The following is a 17,974-nucleotide window of genomic DNA, read 5'->3' as shown; positions in this document are numbered from 1 at the left end:
GCAAAGAGTGATTTCCCTACTATTACATATTTACAGATGATGTGGAGAATTGCGGAACTCGCTGCAATTGCGATGCACCAGAATTGCAGATATACATAGGATCAAAACGCATTAAAAATCGCATATCTGCGGAGTTTGAGTTAACTTTTAAATGTCGCCTGCCGGTGTGAAGGAGCAGCATTGTTGTAATCCGTGAACCGGACCATGTAACAGGTCATTGAAACGCTGGGATATAAGCCTCTGCACGCGTTAAAGGCAACGCTGTTTGGCTATCTCTGAGCACAGCGGCCGGTTTTACATTAAGTCAGATATATGGTTAAGTCAGATATATGGCATGCCCACGGGACCTGGAAATGGTGCTGTCGAGGTCTTGGCAAACATTTCAACAATTAAATACAAGAAGCCCCTCTTAGTAGCCAGCCTGGGCTGGGTTAAGGCCAAAGGGACTTGTGCAATTTCAGACGAAACTGGGGAAGAGAAATGACACCGTTCACATCAGCGCGGCGTCAATAAAGCCCCTTTCGAGGGGGGGGGGGGGGGGGGGGGGGGGGGGATTAACACGAGGTGCTCTCACGGCAGTCAAAACATTTTGTTTTCCCATTTCGATCAATTATATGCACTTTTAAAAGTCGCGCGTCGGAATAGGAAGCACTATTTCCTGACAGCTACATCATTCCAAAGATTGTACAAGCGTTCGCCGTGCGGAAAGTAATCGATTTGGTCCTTTAATTCAACCTGCTCCTTGCCATGGAGCCTGCAGGTATGTATACACCTTGACCTGCTCAAAACAACTCCCGCAAATTTGTGGAAAACCTCCCCGAATGCTCAAGAATGCAATCTCTAGAGGCCTTTTCCTACCTGCAAACGGGAATTGCTGCTTTTCTCGTGTCCAATATAGGGAGTACGGTAAAGCTAAATGTCCGTTTAATAGTTGTTATACTTCAAATAAGGTAGGATTTTTTTTTTGTTTCAATGACTTTGCAAGCTCCCCCCCCCCCCCCCCCCCCCCCTCCCATTTTCATAACTTTTAGAATTTTTAGCAACAAGCTAAAACTCTAAGATGTGTTTGCCGGATGATTCTACCTGGACGTATATTTTAAGTCGACATCTTCATAGATCCAGGGTTTGGGGACAGGTAGCTTTGAACAGATTTGAACTCCGAAGCCGGGCTATGTGCCTCAGACGCCACCAAATGTTCAAATCGGATATTGCAGCTTCCCCCACGCACTTTGACATTGCCAGGCAAAACAAACATGGGGGGGGGGGGACGTCTAAAAATCAAAGGGATTTGTTTTGAGCGGTGTCTTTGTTTTGTCACACAGCTAAGTACACGCTTACAAAAGATTATGGATACAACAATATTTACTGCTGGAAGCATGCGCAATAATAACAATCCAGAAATAGAGCCAAAATGCATTTATGGAATTTTAAAAAATGAACACAAAACACTTGTTCATTTGCGAGCTTACTGATTACCGCCAGCCAGAGGGAAGGGGAATAAACGGACAAGTTATTGTGCCAGTTTTACAAAGCCTCTCTATTCCCATCACTCACTTCCCCCCCCCCCCCCCCCCCCCCCCCCCCCCCCCCCCCCCCCAAAAAAAAACCTTTGGCCACTTGAAGGTGAGTTGCTTCACGCTTGCGGTTAATTTTCGATCCCAGTTTTCTAACTCTCATTATTGAAAGCCTATGTTACAGCTAGCTGCGAATCATAGAAACTCACAAAATGTTTATTTCCCGAGAAATCACCCCCCCCCCCCCCCCCTCCGAAAACGACTTATGAAAAGGAACAGGAACATGTTGCTCAGTTGTAATCGTGTGAAAGGGATGTTAGCTGCTTTTGGTGTCCCTCGTCTGTGCATCTCGACTTCTCGGCATCGAAAGGTTCCTGACAAACGTGCACCAGCTTGTAATTAGAGCTTCATTTCCTTTTGATCCTAAAGCACTTTGCGCGCTCAGGGCCATCTCAATTTATACCGAGAAACGCTATTTACTACCATTCATTTACTGTTTAAAACACGCGCGCTGCAAACAACCTCTGGGACTTCCCATTCTGTCCAATTGTTATGTCCAGCTGAGACATATATGTGAGCTTCGCCTTCCGGTGTGGTCTTAACTTCATGTTAAGTAACGTCCCGCCACCCTCCCCGTACTTACAAGGGGATTGTCTCAAAATATCCATACCCATACTAATTGAGCGCCCAAACGCGGAATGTCCTCTACTGTGGAGATCTCCAGCACACTGCACAACAGCTATATCTGTGCTACCCCGGATCAACTCCAATAAAAGCGGTTTTCGCGGTCCACGGTATATTTTTAATGTTACGGTCAAACCTCGACCGCCCCACTGGCACCCACTACGAAATAACTTTATTACATTTTAATTTACCTCATACCCGTCCTATATGTTTCTTTCTTTCTACTCGGTGATAAAAAGGACTAGAAAGTTAGAATCATCAATGCAAACGCCGCGAAGTTACAGAAGAAAAACGCCTGTCAAGTTTGAGGTGAGCCGTGTGTTTACGTGGAGTTATATGTCATTCAGTATACCCAGAACTGAAGAGGTTGTTAATTGACCTTAGCATTCATGGGGATGGGGAGATGTTTCTCCTCCCGGATTCGTAATAGTTACATTCTTCCCGAAGACGTCTCAATGCTGAGGAAAGCGTTCCAATTCGAAGTGTGGCCACAGAAGGATCGAATGAATAAACGATTATTCTTGAACTGCACTTGCGGTAATGTAAACCAATCTAGAGGGCGAATAAATTGCCGTTTGCAAGGCATGGATTGGGTTGGCTCGGGATTACAAAGCGGACAGGCCATTTATTTGATGATAATGCAAGATTACTCTTTTTTTTTAAAGTGCAGTTTAATACTTGGGGGCAAGTGACTCCATCTCGTGTTCTGACCAACGTTGTTCCTTCAAGAGCTTTGGCCAAGAATATATAGTGACTGGTCAGGGGTCTCATTTTATACTGAGATGTCGCTTTACATAAAATGGATGCCATTTTTTATACATAATACCAGTCATTGTACCTCAAAGCACTTCATTTTTTTTACAAAGCGTCTCGATACGTTGCTATGAGACACGGTAAGACATTATATAAATTAAATCTTTTTTTTTACTCCTTTGGTAAGCCCAATGAGCCAATTAATCTTCAGAAAGAGTGACAACAGAAGTTAAATCATATATCAATAATTATATAGTCATCAAAAACCACCTTAATACTTGCTGCTGTTGAACATCCACTGGTGGTGAGTTTTTCAGCAAGGCATCTTCATTTAACACTAGTCTCAGTATCAGAAGTTCATTCCCAGGACTTAGTGAAAAGTGTTTTGCTTTCCATTTGTTTTTGCTGCTGATCTTGGGGAGGGGAATTTTGGGCAGGACATTGAGGGCCCTCATTCAGACTAAACATCAAACTAGAAGAGTGTTTCTTTTCATTTGATTATTTCACACATTCACGTTTCCATTTACAAAGTCACTATCCAAACTCCTTAGTTAAATGCAGCAATGCTAAATGTTGATTTCTATTCTGCAGGAGATAAAATGAATCTTCAATGACTGAGCAAGTATTTAAAACTAAGGCCAAACAGCGAAGATAGTCAATTCCTGAAAACGAAGGAAGAACATGGTGAATGTCTGAATTTCATCTTAGCACAAAATAACCTATCTTACAGTCTCAGAACGCAATATGGGAATTAGTGATTAAAGAGACAAAAAAGTTTACTTACTCAAGTCATAGTAAATTATGTTTCCCTACTGTGGTTTGATTTTCATGACAGCCTGCAAAAGTGCTATACTTCAATGAATAGCTTCCAGTACCTCGGATATATATAACCCAAGGTATATGTTAGGAACAGTTCATACCATCTAACCTGGGTCACATATATCCCAGATATGGGCAGCTATCATTGGAATATGACAGTAGCTGCAAAGTGCCTTTCAAAGTCAATAATTAGCTTGGAAATGGTGGTAAATTATGAATGCCTAACATATGGATTTCCAAAATGATCAATATTGCTTTAGCCCTTATGGACCTGATTTAAATACATTGTTTGTTGTCATTCAGAATATTGAAAATAATGTTAGATGAAGCTTTGATGGAAAAGAACCAAGATGATGAAGTATCAGAAATGAATCCATAAAGATACTTCTGTGCTATCTCTAGCCAAGCATAGGACATCTATATTTTACTCTCTGGAATTTTATTCAGCCAGGACTTGGGTGAAGAAGATGAAATAGAGTTCAAAGAATCAGGCAGCTTGCAACAGCGCTGTCATTAAAGTCAATATTGCTTGAATATGCCATGGGGAATTTTCTGAATTGTTATCTGAGGTACAATGAGAAAGCAGATATAAAGAAAGAGTTTGCATTTATATAGTGGTAAGAACCCCATTGACATTACCTGCGAAAGTGTCTGAAAACCCTGAAGGATAACCTGAAACACAGGTTCTTGATGATGTATGTTTGTTTGGAATAATGTGAGGAACCATGTACAACCCAGTGATAAACCAGTCTGCTTGTTGTGTAAACAATTAATAAAGAATATTTATTCAAGTAAAAGAAAAGAAAAAAGTACACAACAAAAGACTAATATACACTATGATACTTAAGTATATGAATAACTAAACACACCATTTTATCTGTTCCGAAAACATACTCACATACCCTGAACTCACTGAGACACACTGTTTATCAAGCAACATCCAATTTTTTTTTTAGCAATTCTATAGGTCAAATCCAGTTAATAGTTACCGAACAATACTGTTTAGGCCACCAAGTGTAGGAAAATGTCTCCTTCTGGTTTCAGCAAAGGCATGAAACTGGGACTTTTAGACGAGAATCTCTGCAATCTGCCGTAGTTCTAAATGTTAGATGGAACAGGCCTCTGTGGCTCAGATCGCAGATGGAACTAGCCTGTCTGACTGTAGATGGAGAACTAGGATCCTTTCCCAAAGAGGGTACCAGCAGTTATATTGTTTTGTCTCTTTGATATTCCCTTCCGTGAATTCTGCTGTGTATCTCTTTCAGTTTCTTTGCCTTTATAAGTTATCATTTGTATAGCCCCACTGATCTCTGGTAAACAATGTTTCTGATATGGTCATTCATGCATAATGTCTCTAGATTCCTGCTAACCTTGTTACTGGACAATTCACATCTCACTTTCCTCCAGATGCCGACTGGTCTTGTTATTTGTCTGTTATTTTATTTTCATCTCAAAATTCACTGTTAATCTTGTTAAGTTCTCACATTATTAACAATAGTGCCTTTCACAATCTCAGGATATTCGATGGAAGGGTTGGTTTAGCTCAGTGGGATAGACAGCTGGTTTGTGATGCTAAACAAGGCCGCCAGCACAGGTTCAATTCCGTACCAACTGAGAATTCTGAATTCTTCCTTTGTGTACCTGAGTAGGTGCCGGAATGTGGCGACTTGGGGCTTTTCACAGTAACTTCATGGCAGTGTTAATGTAAGCCTAGTTGGGACAATAAAGGTAAAGGTGAAAGAAGCACTTTTAAAGAGCAGGCACTGTTATCTATGTCCCATACATATTGTATCTGCTTTGGATGTCAAGCAGATGGAACTCACATAACTTTAATCTGGGATCTCAGTTCACTGAAAATACTAGGTGTGGAACTCTGAAGAAGAAAATCTATTGTAAAAGAAATTTCAATTGGGAAAAAAAAGCAAAAGCCCAGCAACAACAAGTTGGTCAGTTTCACCTCGGTAGTGGAGAAACTTTTAGAAATTATAATTTGGAACAAAATTAGTAGTTGCTTGGGCAAATGCAGACGTTTAAGGAAACCGAACATGGATTTGTTAAGGGAAATATGTTTAGCAAACTTGTTTGAGTTTTTACATGAGGTAACTGAGTGTAATATGACTGATATGCACGGAATTCCAAAGTAGACTTGAAGCAATGTTGCATAACACAGTTCTGAGCAAAGTTAGAGCTCGTGGAATAAAAGGGACAGGGCCAACATAGATACAAAGTTGTCTGAGTGACTGGAATCAGAGTAGGAGTGAACAATTGTTTTGGAGGCTGCAGGAGGTTCCCCAAGGCCCAGTGTTAGGACCTGTGCTCTTCCAGATATATATCAATTACCTAGGCTTTGGTTTCAGGGCTAAATTTCAAACTTTGCTGATGATAGAAAATTCGCAAGTATCGTGGTCTGTAAGGAGGATAATGATGATCAATCTGGGCTGACTTTGTTTTCCGCAGCAAGTGTTTATGCTCCGGAATGCATTGTTTGAGAGTGTGATGGAAGCAGAATCAACTCTGGCCTTCAAAAGAGAATTGGATCATCATCTTAAGTGGAAAGATTTTGCAGGGCCTCAAGGAAAAGACAGGCCACTGGCAGCAGGTGAGTTGCTCTCGTAGAATATCGGCACTGGCAGGCCTGGCTGAATGGCCTCCTTCTGTGCTGTAATCATTCTGTGATTCCAGGATTCGATGAAATAGAAACATAGAATACCTACAGTGCAGAAGGAGGCCATTCGACCCATCGGGTCTGCACCCTCTGAGGTCCACACCCCCACTCTATTCCTGTATCCCCACCTAACCTGCACATTTTTGGACAACTTAGCATGGCCAATCCACCTAACATGCACATCTTTGGACACTGAGGGGCAACTTAGCGTGGCCAAGGTGCAGCTTGTGGTGTCGTGGTTAGCACTGGGCTGCGGTGCTGAGGACCCGGGTTCGACTTCCGGCCCTGGGCCACTGTCCGTGCGGAGTTTGGACATTCTCCCCATGGCTGCGTGGGTTACACCCCCACAAACCAAAAATAATAATAATAATAAAATCGCTTATTGTCACAAGCAGGCTTCAATTCAGTTGTTGTGAGAAGCCCCGAGTCGCCACATTTTGGCGCCTGTTCGGAGAGGTCAGTACAGGAATTGAACCCGCGTTGCTGGTCTTGTTCTGGATTACAAGGCAGCCATTTAGCCCACTGTGCTAATCCAGCCCCGTGCAGATGTGCAGGTTAGGTGAATTGGCCATGCTAAATTGCCCCTTAATTGGAAAAGAAAAATAATTGGCTCCTCTAAATTTCTTTAAAAAAACTTAGCATGGCCAATCCACCTAACGTACATATCTTTGGACTGTGGCAGGAACCCAGAACACCCGAAGGAAACCCATGCACACACGGAGAGAAAGTGAAAACTCCACACAGTCACCCAAGGCTGGAATCAAACCCAGGTCCCTGGCGCTGTGAGGCAGCAGTGCTAACCACTGTGTTACTGTGCCGGCCCACAAATATCACAAGTTACTGAAAATAAACCACACATGATGGGATTGTTGAACAATTAGCAATTATATTTGTGTAGGGATTGTTTGATTTTTTTTTTGAAAATATTTTTATTAGCGTTTTCATTTTATACATACAAAATAAACATATACAAATCTGTACACATTTGTCGCAGTTTATAATTTACAAATGCCCCGTATTTAAATTAGCCTCCTAACCCAACTTTCCCTACATCTCTGAGATCCCTTCCCCTTCTTGCTACCTGGCATGTTTTCTTTCTTCAACTGTTGGTTGATCTGTCCTGTTCCTAGTGGGGTAGTATAGTGATACATATGCTGCATTGTGGGAGGTTATTCTATTGAGTTGTCTGTATTCACAAACCTTTATTCTGAGGGGTGTGGTTGGTTTATATGCCTCCCTGTTCCATCCCCCCTCCTCTCTCCCCCTGCTCCCTCCCCACTTCGTTGGTATCTGTGGCCCTTCTGAGGGTCCCCTCTTCCTTTGGCCTATTGGCTGTTTTTCACTACAAACATGTCTTGGAACAAGTTAGTGAATGGCCTCCACATTTAATTTTCCTCTATTTGGAGAAATTCCGATAGGTTGGCCAGTCAGTCCGCAGCTTCAGGTGGTGCTGCTGATCGCCATCCGAGCAGGATTCTTCTTCAGGCGATTAGGGAAGCAAAGGCTAGTGCTTCAGCAGTCCTCCCTATAAAGAATTCTGGCTGGTCTGATACCCTGAAGACGACCATTGTCGGGCACGGCTCTACCCTCATCCTCACAGCCTTAGATATTGCATCAAAGAAGGATGTCTAGAACCTGACAAGCCTGGGGCATGCCCAGAACATGCGGGTTTGATTGGCTGGGCCTCCATGACCACGTTCACATTCGTCCTTCACCTCCGAGAAGAAACATCTCATTCAGGCTCTGGTTAGGTGTGCTGCGTGTACCAACTTCAGCTGCATTAGGCTTAGCCTTGTGCATGTGGAGATGGAGTAGACTCTGTTCAGTGCTTCTCTCCAGAGTCCCCACCGTATTTCAAACCCTAGCTCTTCCTCCCACTTTTCTTTTGTCTCATCCAGTGGGGAATGGGCCTCCCCCAGTAGTCGCCCATACAAGTCCCCGTAGTTCCCCACTGATGCACTATCAATTACAACGAGACGAGAGTAGAATATAATTGAGGCTTTATTACACAGATATGTGTGGCCTCCTACAGCAGCTGACAAAATGGCTGCTGTATGGAGAGCACACATATTTATACTCTGCCTACTGGGTGGAGCCAGCAGGCAGGGATCTACCCCCATACCTGTAGTACAGGGGCCTTACCGTAAAACTCATATATACAGTATAATACATCAGTGGTGGCTACCACACCCACCTCCCCCCAAGGTGTCCACATCCAGCAGTTCTTCTAACAATGATTGTCTCGGTGCCCATGGGTATGTCTTTGTCTCCCAACGTAAAGAGGTTTTTAATTTGCATATGTCATAGCTTGTTCCCCCCAGTTAGTTGGAGCTTCTCTGTCGGTTCTCTAGTATTGTCCGCCTGTTGTCTGTGTAGAAGTCCCTAACTATCAGTGTCCCGCCCTTGAATTATATTTATTGACCGTGAGGGTAAACTGAACAGGCTTGTCAATATATCAACTTGCAGAGTTATCTCCGCGATAAGAATTGACCAGAAGACTTGGGTAGGTTGATACAGTTCCTTACCTTTTTGGATCTTGTGTTTGAGTCCAGAACAAGAAACATGGATAATGGCCTATTCTTTCTAAAGGGCCACAAAAACAACTTTAATCATAATAAAATATCCCAATGCATTAACATGGTCATTGCAACACAAAATACAATACCGAGACACATATTGAGATATTAGGGCAAGTGACGGAAAGCTGGGCCAAGGACATTGTTTTAAAGGAATCTCTTAAAAGGAGGAACATGAGGATGAGAATCAAAGACATTTGGGTGAGAATTCCAGAGCTTAGGCAGGGCCCAGGCACTGAAGACACAGCCACCAATCGGAGAGCGATTAAACTTAGGGATGCTCAAGAGGCTGGAATTAGATGGATCTGGATTTCCTGGAAGGTTCTCGAACAGCAGGGCATTACAGTGAAAAGGAGGAGCAAGGCCACGGAGCGATCCGATAAAAAGGATCTAAGTTTTAAAATTGAGGCTTTGCTTAACCAGGTGCCAATACAGGTCATCGAGTGCAGTTTTGAGGAGCAACGAGGTTTGGTATGAGCCATTAAAAGAATGTGAAGCACCTGAATTGGAAACGTTCTTTGGCAAATCTTCCTAAACCTGGGATGCTTCCTTTGGCTTGGGTATTTTAAGCTTGACAAATGAAACTGTAATGTCTCCACGATAAAACCAATCAGTTAAACAAGGGATGCAGCAGCCCATTCTCTTCTTGAAGGACAGAAAGCTTGTTCATTTTTCTTTTCATTAATAAAATTATTCGAACACATGGGGCAGGATTCTCCCATTCGGAGGCAGAGTGTCCACGCTGTCAGAAACGATGGCGTGAACGGGCCGCTGGGAGTACCGATTCTGGCCCCTACAGGGGGCCAGCACGGCGCTGGGGTGGTTCACGCTGCTCCAGCCTCCCATCCGGCGCGAACTATGCGCCGCGCTAAACTGCGCATGCGCAGTGGCACCGTCATCAATGAGATAATGCACGGTGGCACCGGCGCCAACCCGCACATGCGGGGTGGTCTCCCTCAACGTGCCGGCCCCGACGCAACATGGCGCGGGGGTTCAGGTGCCACCGCGTAAGAAAATAGGAACGGGGAGCCAGAGGGCAGCCCGCCAATCGGTGGGCTCCGATTGCAGGCCAGGCCCCATCGGAGGCCCCCCCCCCCCGTGGTCAGAGTCCCCCTCCCACAGGCCGCTCCCTGACCTTGCGCGCAGAGATCCCGCCAGCTGCGACCAGGTGTGGACGGCGCCGGCGGCACTCTGCCTTTGCAGAGCGGCTGCTCAGCCCATCCGGGCTGGAGAGTCGGCGGCCCGGCCGCCTAGAGTGGCTCGCAACCGGCGCCGCACCAGACATGGAGAATCGCGTGCCGGCGTCGTGGCGGCGTGGCACGGCTGCGGGGATTCTCCAGCCCCGCGTGGGGCTGGGAGAATCCCACCAATGGTTTTAAAATGTAATGATAAAAATAGTTATCAATTCAAAGAATCCTCTGAGGTTTCTCAAGCACCCAACAAGCCTTTTGATATAAAAGTTTGGCAATACAGCTGTGATTGCATATTTGCACAATATTTGTGGGTAACTGTTCAACAATCATTGCAAAAGTGTTAATTACTGACCAGATGCTGCTTGCACTGGTAATCTCTGGAATGGAATTTTGTGAATAACTCAGAGAAACTGACAGGAAATCTGGAAGAAATTGGGGGAAGTGGATAGCGTAATGCTACTGTTGCGAAACTAGTAATCCAGAGACACAACGTACTCTGGGGTCCCAAGTTCAAATCTTGCCACTGTAGATGGTGAAATTTGAATTAAATAAAAATCTGGAATTAAAAGTCTAATGATGACCACAAAACCATTGGCGATTATTGTAAAAACCTATCTGGTTCACTAATGTCATCCTTACCTGTCCTGGCCTATATGTGACTCCAGACCCACAACAGTGCACCTCTTAACTGCCCCTTATGGACAATAAATCCTGGCACAACCTACAATGCCCAGGAACAAATAAAAAAAACTTAGTATTATTGCAAAGCACAGTAAGAAGTCTTACAACACCAGGTTAAAGTCCAACAGGTTTGTTTCAAATACTAGCTTTCAGAGCACTGCTCCTTCCTCAGATGAAGTGCTCCGAAGGCTCGTGTTTGAAACAAACCTGTTGGACTTTAACCTGGTGTTGTAAGACTTCTTACTGTGCTGACCCCAGTCTAATTATTGCAAAGCAGCAGCAGGACAAATACAGTATGAAGGGAAGTGGAAGCATTTAGAAGTACACAAAAAATGCAGCAACAGCAAAGCAATGTGCCAAACGAGATAGTGTTGATTATTGGCTTGTTGATTATTCTATCATCAGAACAAGCCCTATGTCCTTCTTCAAAAAGTACCGTGGGATCTACTACGTCCACCTGTGTGGCCTACATCTATGGTTTAACATCTCATGCAACAAGTTCTGAACACTATAGAGAATTGCTAGCTCTTGAACTCACAACCTCTGACTCAGGCAAGAGCCCTACCACTGAACTAATACTGGCACCACTTGACTATGTGTTAATTCATCCAGAAGGGATATTCCAGATGGTATCGGAACTAAAATAATTGGCAGGGTGCCAGAAATACGAGGACATACCACGTAAATTATATTTTCTATGATTTGCATTACATGTTAAATCATATGTTTTATAGACACTGAAATAACCACTGTAGGTAAACATATGCAAGCACATTGTGATAATCTATTCATAATGTCCCATCTGCTCTCTAGGCAGGCAAAAGGAAATTCAATGGTTTACCTGACACAGGCAAAGAGCAACATCCCAATTTAAACAGGCACCAGCACATATAGACATTCCATGGAAGCAGATCAAAGGCAACAAACATGACTGGTGAAAAGACCTAAAAGAAACTGACCCAGGCCAGAGATATAGTATGTTGATTGTCCTTCTCCAATGACATAAATATTGCAGAGAATAATGTGCATTTTCTAAGGAAGCTTGTTACAATGTAAAATCAATGGTAAACAGTAATTTGCCTCCATATACACCACTATATATGGTTACATTGGAACCAACAGAGTCCGACTTCTTTCTGCCATTGGATGTATGACAACACAATTGGCATCTAATGTGGGTTTCTTAGTTATTCCCATTATGTATTCAGCAGACATGTGTCTTATAAATACCCCCACTATTGGGCTCATATTCAAAGATGTAGTTATGGCTGACTTTAACATGTTTGAAGGCAACCTTGAAGGATAAATTTTGACTTCATAGATGCCCACTCTTTATTCTTTCAGGTTCATGGTGATTGTGAAGAGATACCTTCCAGGAGCAGGATGTAAGGAGTAACACAGTAGAAGCCAGTTAGTGCACATGTTGGCAGCATTCAGTACAATCAAATAGCTCTGCGTATGTGAAAGCAGATACCACATTTGTACAACTTTGGTCCATAGTACCTCCAGAAAAGGAGGCACCTGGTTTTGATGCAGCTCCATAGTTAATGCAAGGTAGCCTTGATTCTATTCTGGGTCCACTGTAGTTAGTTCAAGATGCTGGTGGCAGGCCTTTCTTTCCTTATGCAGCTCACAATTTATACAGTCATCCAGTACTGCTATGTCTTCAGCTATAGGATCAGATAAAAGAGGGCACACCCACAAACCACTAGAGAATGTTATGCCGTATGAGAGATAAACCTAGCAGAAAACCACCACGATTACAGGAACACTAACTAAAATATTCATTTCTGATAAATATTGCAATCTGTCTTTCATTCATTGTACAGAAGGACCAACTATCCAAAAGCCATGAATATACAACATAGCCGAATTTTGAGAATTCCCAAAAGGATTACGTGATGTAACTGTTGTTGCCATAAGATATAAGATAAACTTGGGTATCTGGGAATAATTTCAGATGCAAATGGCAGATGGCATAAAGTCATCGAGTGTTACAGCACAAACAGGCCCTTTGGCCCATCGTGTCTATGCCGGCCATCAAGCATGTATCTATTCTAATCCCATTTTCCAGCATTTTGTCTGTAACCTTCTATGTTATGGCATTCCAAGTGCTTATATAAATGTTTCTTAAATGTTGCATGTTTTTCCTCAAGTCTCCTCTGAATCTCCTGACCCTTAACTTATATCTATGCCCCTTGGTTATTGACCCTTCCAGTAAGGGGAGAAGTTCCTTCCTATCTACCCTATCTATGTTCCTCACAATTTTGTACACCTTGATCATGTCCCCCCATCCCTCCAGAATTCTCTGCTCTAAGGAAAACACCCCAGCCTATCCAGCTTCTCATCATAAAACACTCCAGCCAAAGCAACATCCTGATGAATCGCCTCTGCAGTCACTTCCTTCCTATAGTGTGGCAACCAGAACTGCACACAAAACTCCAACTGTGGCCTAACGAGCACTTTATCCAGCTCCATCATAACCTCCCTGGTCTTATATTCTATGCCTCGGCTAATAAAGGCAAGTATCCTTTATGCTTTCTTAACACCCCAAGATCCCTCTGGTCCTCCATAGTCAGAAATGTAATTAACTGCGGCCTCACCGCGCCGAGGTCCCAGGTTCGATCCCGGCTCTGGTGTCCGTGTGGAGTTTGCACATTCTCCCCATGTTTGCATGGGTTTCGCCCCCACAACCCAAAGATGTGCAGGGTAGGTGGATTGGCCACTCTAAATTGCCCCTTAATTGGAAAAAATGAATTGGGTACTCTAAATTAATTTAAAAAAAAGAAATGTAATTAACAATGAAGAGGATTTTAACATACTTCAGAGGCCATTGAAAGATTGGTGAAGTAGTAGACACACACCAGATGTAATTTTCTGCCTCACAGCTCCAAGAACCCAGGTTCAATACCGGCCTCAGATGACTGTCTGTGTGGAGTTTGCACTTTCTCCCCGTGTCTGCGTGGGTTTCCTCCAGGAGCTCCGGTTTCCTCCCACAGTCCAAAAATGTGCAGGTGAGGTGGATTGGCTGTGCTAAATTGTCCCTTAGTGTCCAAAAAGGTTAGGTGTGGTTGCTGAGTTATGGGGATAGGGTGGAGTTATAGGGTTAAGTAGGGTGCTCTTTCCAAGGGCTAGCGCAGACGCAATGGATCGAATGGACTCCTTTTGCACTGTAAGGATTCTATGATTCTATTCTATGATTTGCTGGATTTAGCTCATAAAGTTACTTAATATTGGATGTTGTTTGGGGAAAGTGGTGTCTCAGAATTCAGAAATGTAGGTTTGCGAACCAATACATAGTTTCATGTACAACGATGTGTGTATAGTCATTAGTCCACTTAAGTGTCATAGTATATTATCGTCCGTCTTGTCGCATGTTTTTGTTTTAAGTTATAAATATTCTTTATTAATTTATCACACAACAACTGAACTGTCCCTCACTGATTTGTACATCGTTCCTCACATTAGACCAGAAAAAACACATACACACTGCAAACTGGTGTCCGAAGTTACTATTCTGGGTTTTGTGATACTCTTGCATTAAACATCAATGTGGTTTATAACACTTTGCAGTTCAGAATACTGCCTGAATTAATCGTTAATGACCTTTTACAAGATCTTAAACCAAACATCAGCTTTTTTCTCAATTACTTTATGCTAATATTTGTGGATTCATTTTCAGAGGGGTAAATTTTTCAGAGTCGCATTAAACACAGAAGAGCAGCTCATTAGCACTTTCAAGTAACATTTCAATTTTTACTCATCCACTTTTTCATTAATATTAGCAAATATAGAAAATAATAAGCACTTCATTTCTTGACAGAGTAACATGTGCCTTTTCTCTCCAGAGAACAAAGAATATTCATATGGATTGTGCATTTGTATTTAGAAAAATCTGAAGAAAATGGAAAATTTTCATCTTGTATTATTTTTGGACATGGTGCAAAAATTCAACTGCTGTTCTCAAAGGATTACTCGCCTAAGAATACACTTGTTTACGACTATTTCACACTAATGTTCTACGTAAAAGAATTGGCATGACACCTCTAAAGTCTCATTTTACAGGTTCAGGTTTGCAGACTGTCAGTGGGAATGTCCCAGCCCCTTCCAATAACTGTTGGGTGGAGTATGGCTCACCCATAAATACCCTTGCAAAGACAGATGGCAGGCTGACACCAGATACTTACAGTTAAACCTCAATCTGAACTAGTGATCTTTACAAACCAATGCAGAATTGTATTTTGGAATAAGGTTTGATAATAATATAATTATAATGCATGCTGGTTAAGAGCAAATGAGTAAGGGAATGAGATTTTGAAGGTGGACAACCTAAAAGTTTTCAACATCAGAGTCTGCCTTCAGTCAATGGTGCTTAATGATTTTTCACATTAACAGTGCATTTTACACTGCATCGAACCCTGTAGAACTCCCCCTGCTGTGACATAATGAAGTTGCTCTCCAGGTTGCAACTTTAAATTTTTTTTTTAGAGGACTCCATTGTTTCTTTCCAATTAAGGGGCAATTAAGGGCCAATGCACCTACCCTGTACATAGACATAGAACAGTACAGCACAGAACAGGCCCTTCGGCCCTCAATGTTGTGCCGAGCCATGATCACCCTACTCAAACCCACGTATCCACCCTATACCCGTAACCCAACAACCCCCCCCCTTAACCTGACTTTTATTAGGACACTACGGGCAATTTAGCATGGCCAATCCACCTAACCCGCACATCTTTGGACTGTGGGAGGAAACCGGAGCACCCGGAGGAAACCCACGCACACAGGGGGAGGACGTGCAGACTCCACACAGACAGTGACCCAGCCAGGAATCGAACCTGGGACCCTGGAGCTGTGAAGCATTTATGCTAACCACCATGCTACCCTGCTGCCCTATTTGGGTTTTGGGTTTTCGGGGTGAGAGCCACGCAGACCATGGAGAGAATGTGCAAACTACACCCGGACAATGACCTGGGGCTGGAATTAAACCTAGGCCCTCGCCGCCATGAGGCAGCAGTGCTAACACCGTGCTGCCCCCCAGGTTGCAAACTTAACAACAGTGACTGCACTTCAAGTCTTCAAGTGATAATTTGTTGAACCTGAGAAGAATTGGGAGTGAGAAGGTGATGTATTTCTCTTCCTCGATCATTTACGTTTTGAATGGGGGATTGTGGACAGTACTCCTTGTTCAATGTTACATTGGATCTACGCTTTATGATACCACAGCAGGAGTACACATAAAAATGTCTCCTCTTGAAATGCATTTAGCCAGCAATTAAATGCTATCAGGTACTATTTAATGTTCAGATATTTTTCTATATAACACATGAGACTTGTGGGAAATGAAGCAGTCTATGGGCAAATTTAGCCACCGTGTTGTGCCCAGCACAGATCTGGGCACGCCGGTTAAATAGTGGCAAAGGCCGAAATCGAGGTTCACACTGGGTGCGAATCAGTTTGCCATCTAACTGGTGAATTCCGGATCTCGCCCAAATGTGGCGAGAATATCTTTGACCCCAAATTTCATCAATTTCCATCTCATTAGCAGGATTGAAGTCAAATGTCACGTCCTCCTGGGAATTAACCGGCTCCCCAGTGTCGTTTAGTACTCCTTTTTAAAAATGTGAAGCTGGCACAATGGCTGCTGAGGGGAACTGAGCAGGTTAGTAGGCATTTCCATTTTCAGGTATGCAGCTCAAGGGCACTGGAGCTGCTGCCCCAGTGCCCGGGGGGGGGGGGGGGGAGGCGGGGTGGGGGGGGGGGGGGGGTGGGTGGTTGGGCTTGGTCAGGGGGCTGAAGGTCGGGGGTTGCCCCTGGGCTGGGATAAGGTGGGTTGAGAGGGCTTATCGTCTGTGAGGTCTTTAAGCCATCTTTTAAATTATGCATACCCATTACTTGGACAACCACAGCTGCTGCCTACCTGTCCTACCAAACATGTCTAAGACAGAGCCCTACTCTTGGTTATATGCTGAAGGACACTTAAACTCCCTCTGACTGTGAGCAACCTCTAGCTTCACAATTGAAGGTGATTTCTAATATTAATTGCGAGAGCGCTTCACAGCTCTCAAGTGGTTCTGCAAGTTGTGTTTGTTATTGCTTGTAGCTGCAAATGCCTGGAGGCTGCTGCTGCTGTTTCCTTCTTTTTCTGTAGCCTGAAAGAAGGACAATTTTCTCTAAGGTATCTGGAACCTGGAACACCTGGCTTAGTGGGATGTATGAGAGCAGTAGGCAATCAGGTTTGAAGCAAGAAGATGCTGTGGGACCTGGAGCACGACAGTGATCCAAATGAGCAACCTGATGTAGATGTTGAAGAAATGCTTTTGCAGATTGCTGATGCTTCTGTTGCAGGTGTGGTGAGTGCTGCATGCAACTGGCATGTCACCGCAGTCCAAAATACTGGAAGTCAAGGATGTTCAACTACACCTTGAGCACCAGTGGAATATGTGGATGCCAGTATTTGGTTCTGAAGAGATTGTGCCGTGTGGGAGGCCCGCACAGCTGTGGCTCATGGCCGGAGAATGGCACTGATATGTGGAACAACCAACAGGTAATGCACTGCTGAACAGATCGTTTTTCTGACACAGTCCTGGACATGATAACACATTCTCAAGTTGTCGTCCGTTTGAGGAACCTCTGAGGGGTAATACCGTGTGTTTGGCATTTTTTGTGAAAATGAGCTGACATAGCTTTGTATTGGTACCAATATGGAATAGTGACCTTTCTTTGTTGATTAATGGCTAGCAAGATATGTGGAGTATTAAGCAGTTTATTTTCAACCTTTGTTAATGTTGATCATTTCTGCCAATAAAATATTACTCAAATGGATTCTCGAGGTTAAATCTGCCATGTCTCAGACGATAATTATTGAATTGCATTTCAGTCAAACCTTGAAGCCTGAACATTGTGCCTGAACCCTAGAGGCATAGGTACCATCGAGGCAGCAGCCAACAATCAAACACTCAAGAGCTGGGTTTCAGCACCTCGGATATCCTAACGACCATAGGGTAAGTGTGTGGATTGGGTGGGGCACGGTCTCCCCAATGTTACCGGCAGGAGTCTAGGGTCTAGTGGCTCCTGCTCTGGCCGGGG

At 43.6% G+C, this 17,974-nt stretch overlaps 1 long non-coding RNA gene across 1 annotated transcript; it reads left to right on the top strand.

Moving 5' to 3' along the window:
* Positions 1-1,826: 1,826 nt before the first annotated feature.
* Positions 1,827-15,379, top strand: LOC119971855. The gene is made up of 5 exons (XR_005461928.1): positions 1,827-1,909; positions 2,438-2,507; positions 3,543-3,635; positions 6,228-6,369; positions 14,734-15,379. It is a non-coding gene; the product is annotated as an uncharacterized LOC119971855 (long non-coding RNA).
* The last annotated feature ends 2,595 nt before the right edge of the window (positions 15,380-17,974 follow it).

This window comes from Scyliorhinus canicula, chromosome 9, assembly GCF_902713615.1.
Source record: "Scyliorhinus canicula chromosome 9, sScyCan1.1, whole genome shotgun sequence".
Lineage (NCBI taxonomy): Eukaryota > Metazoa > Chordata > Chondrichthyes > Carcharhiniformes > Scyliorhinidae > Scyliorhinus > Scyliorhinus canicula.
Note: the sequence above shows the minus strand (reverse complement) of the source record. Positions and strands in the feature narration are given on the sequence as shown.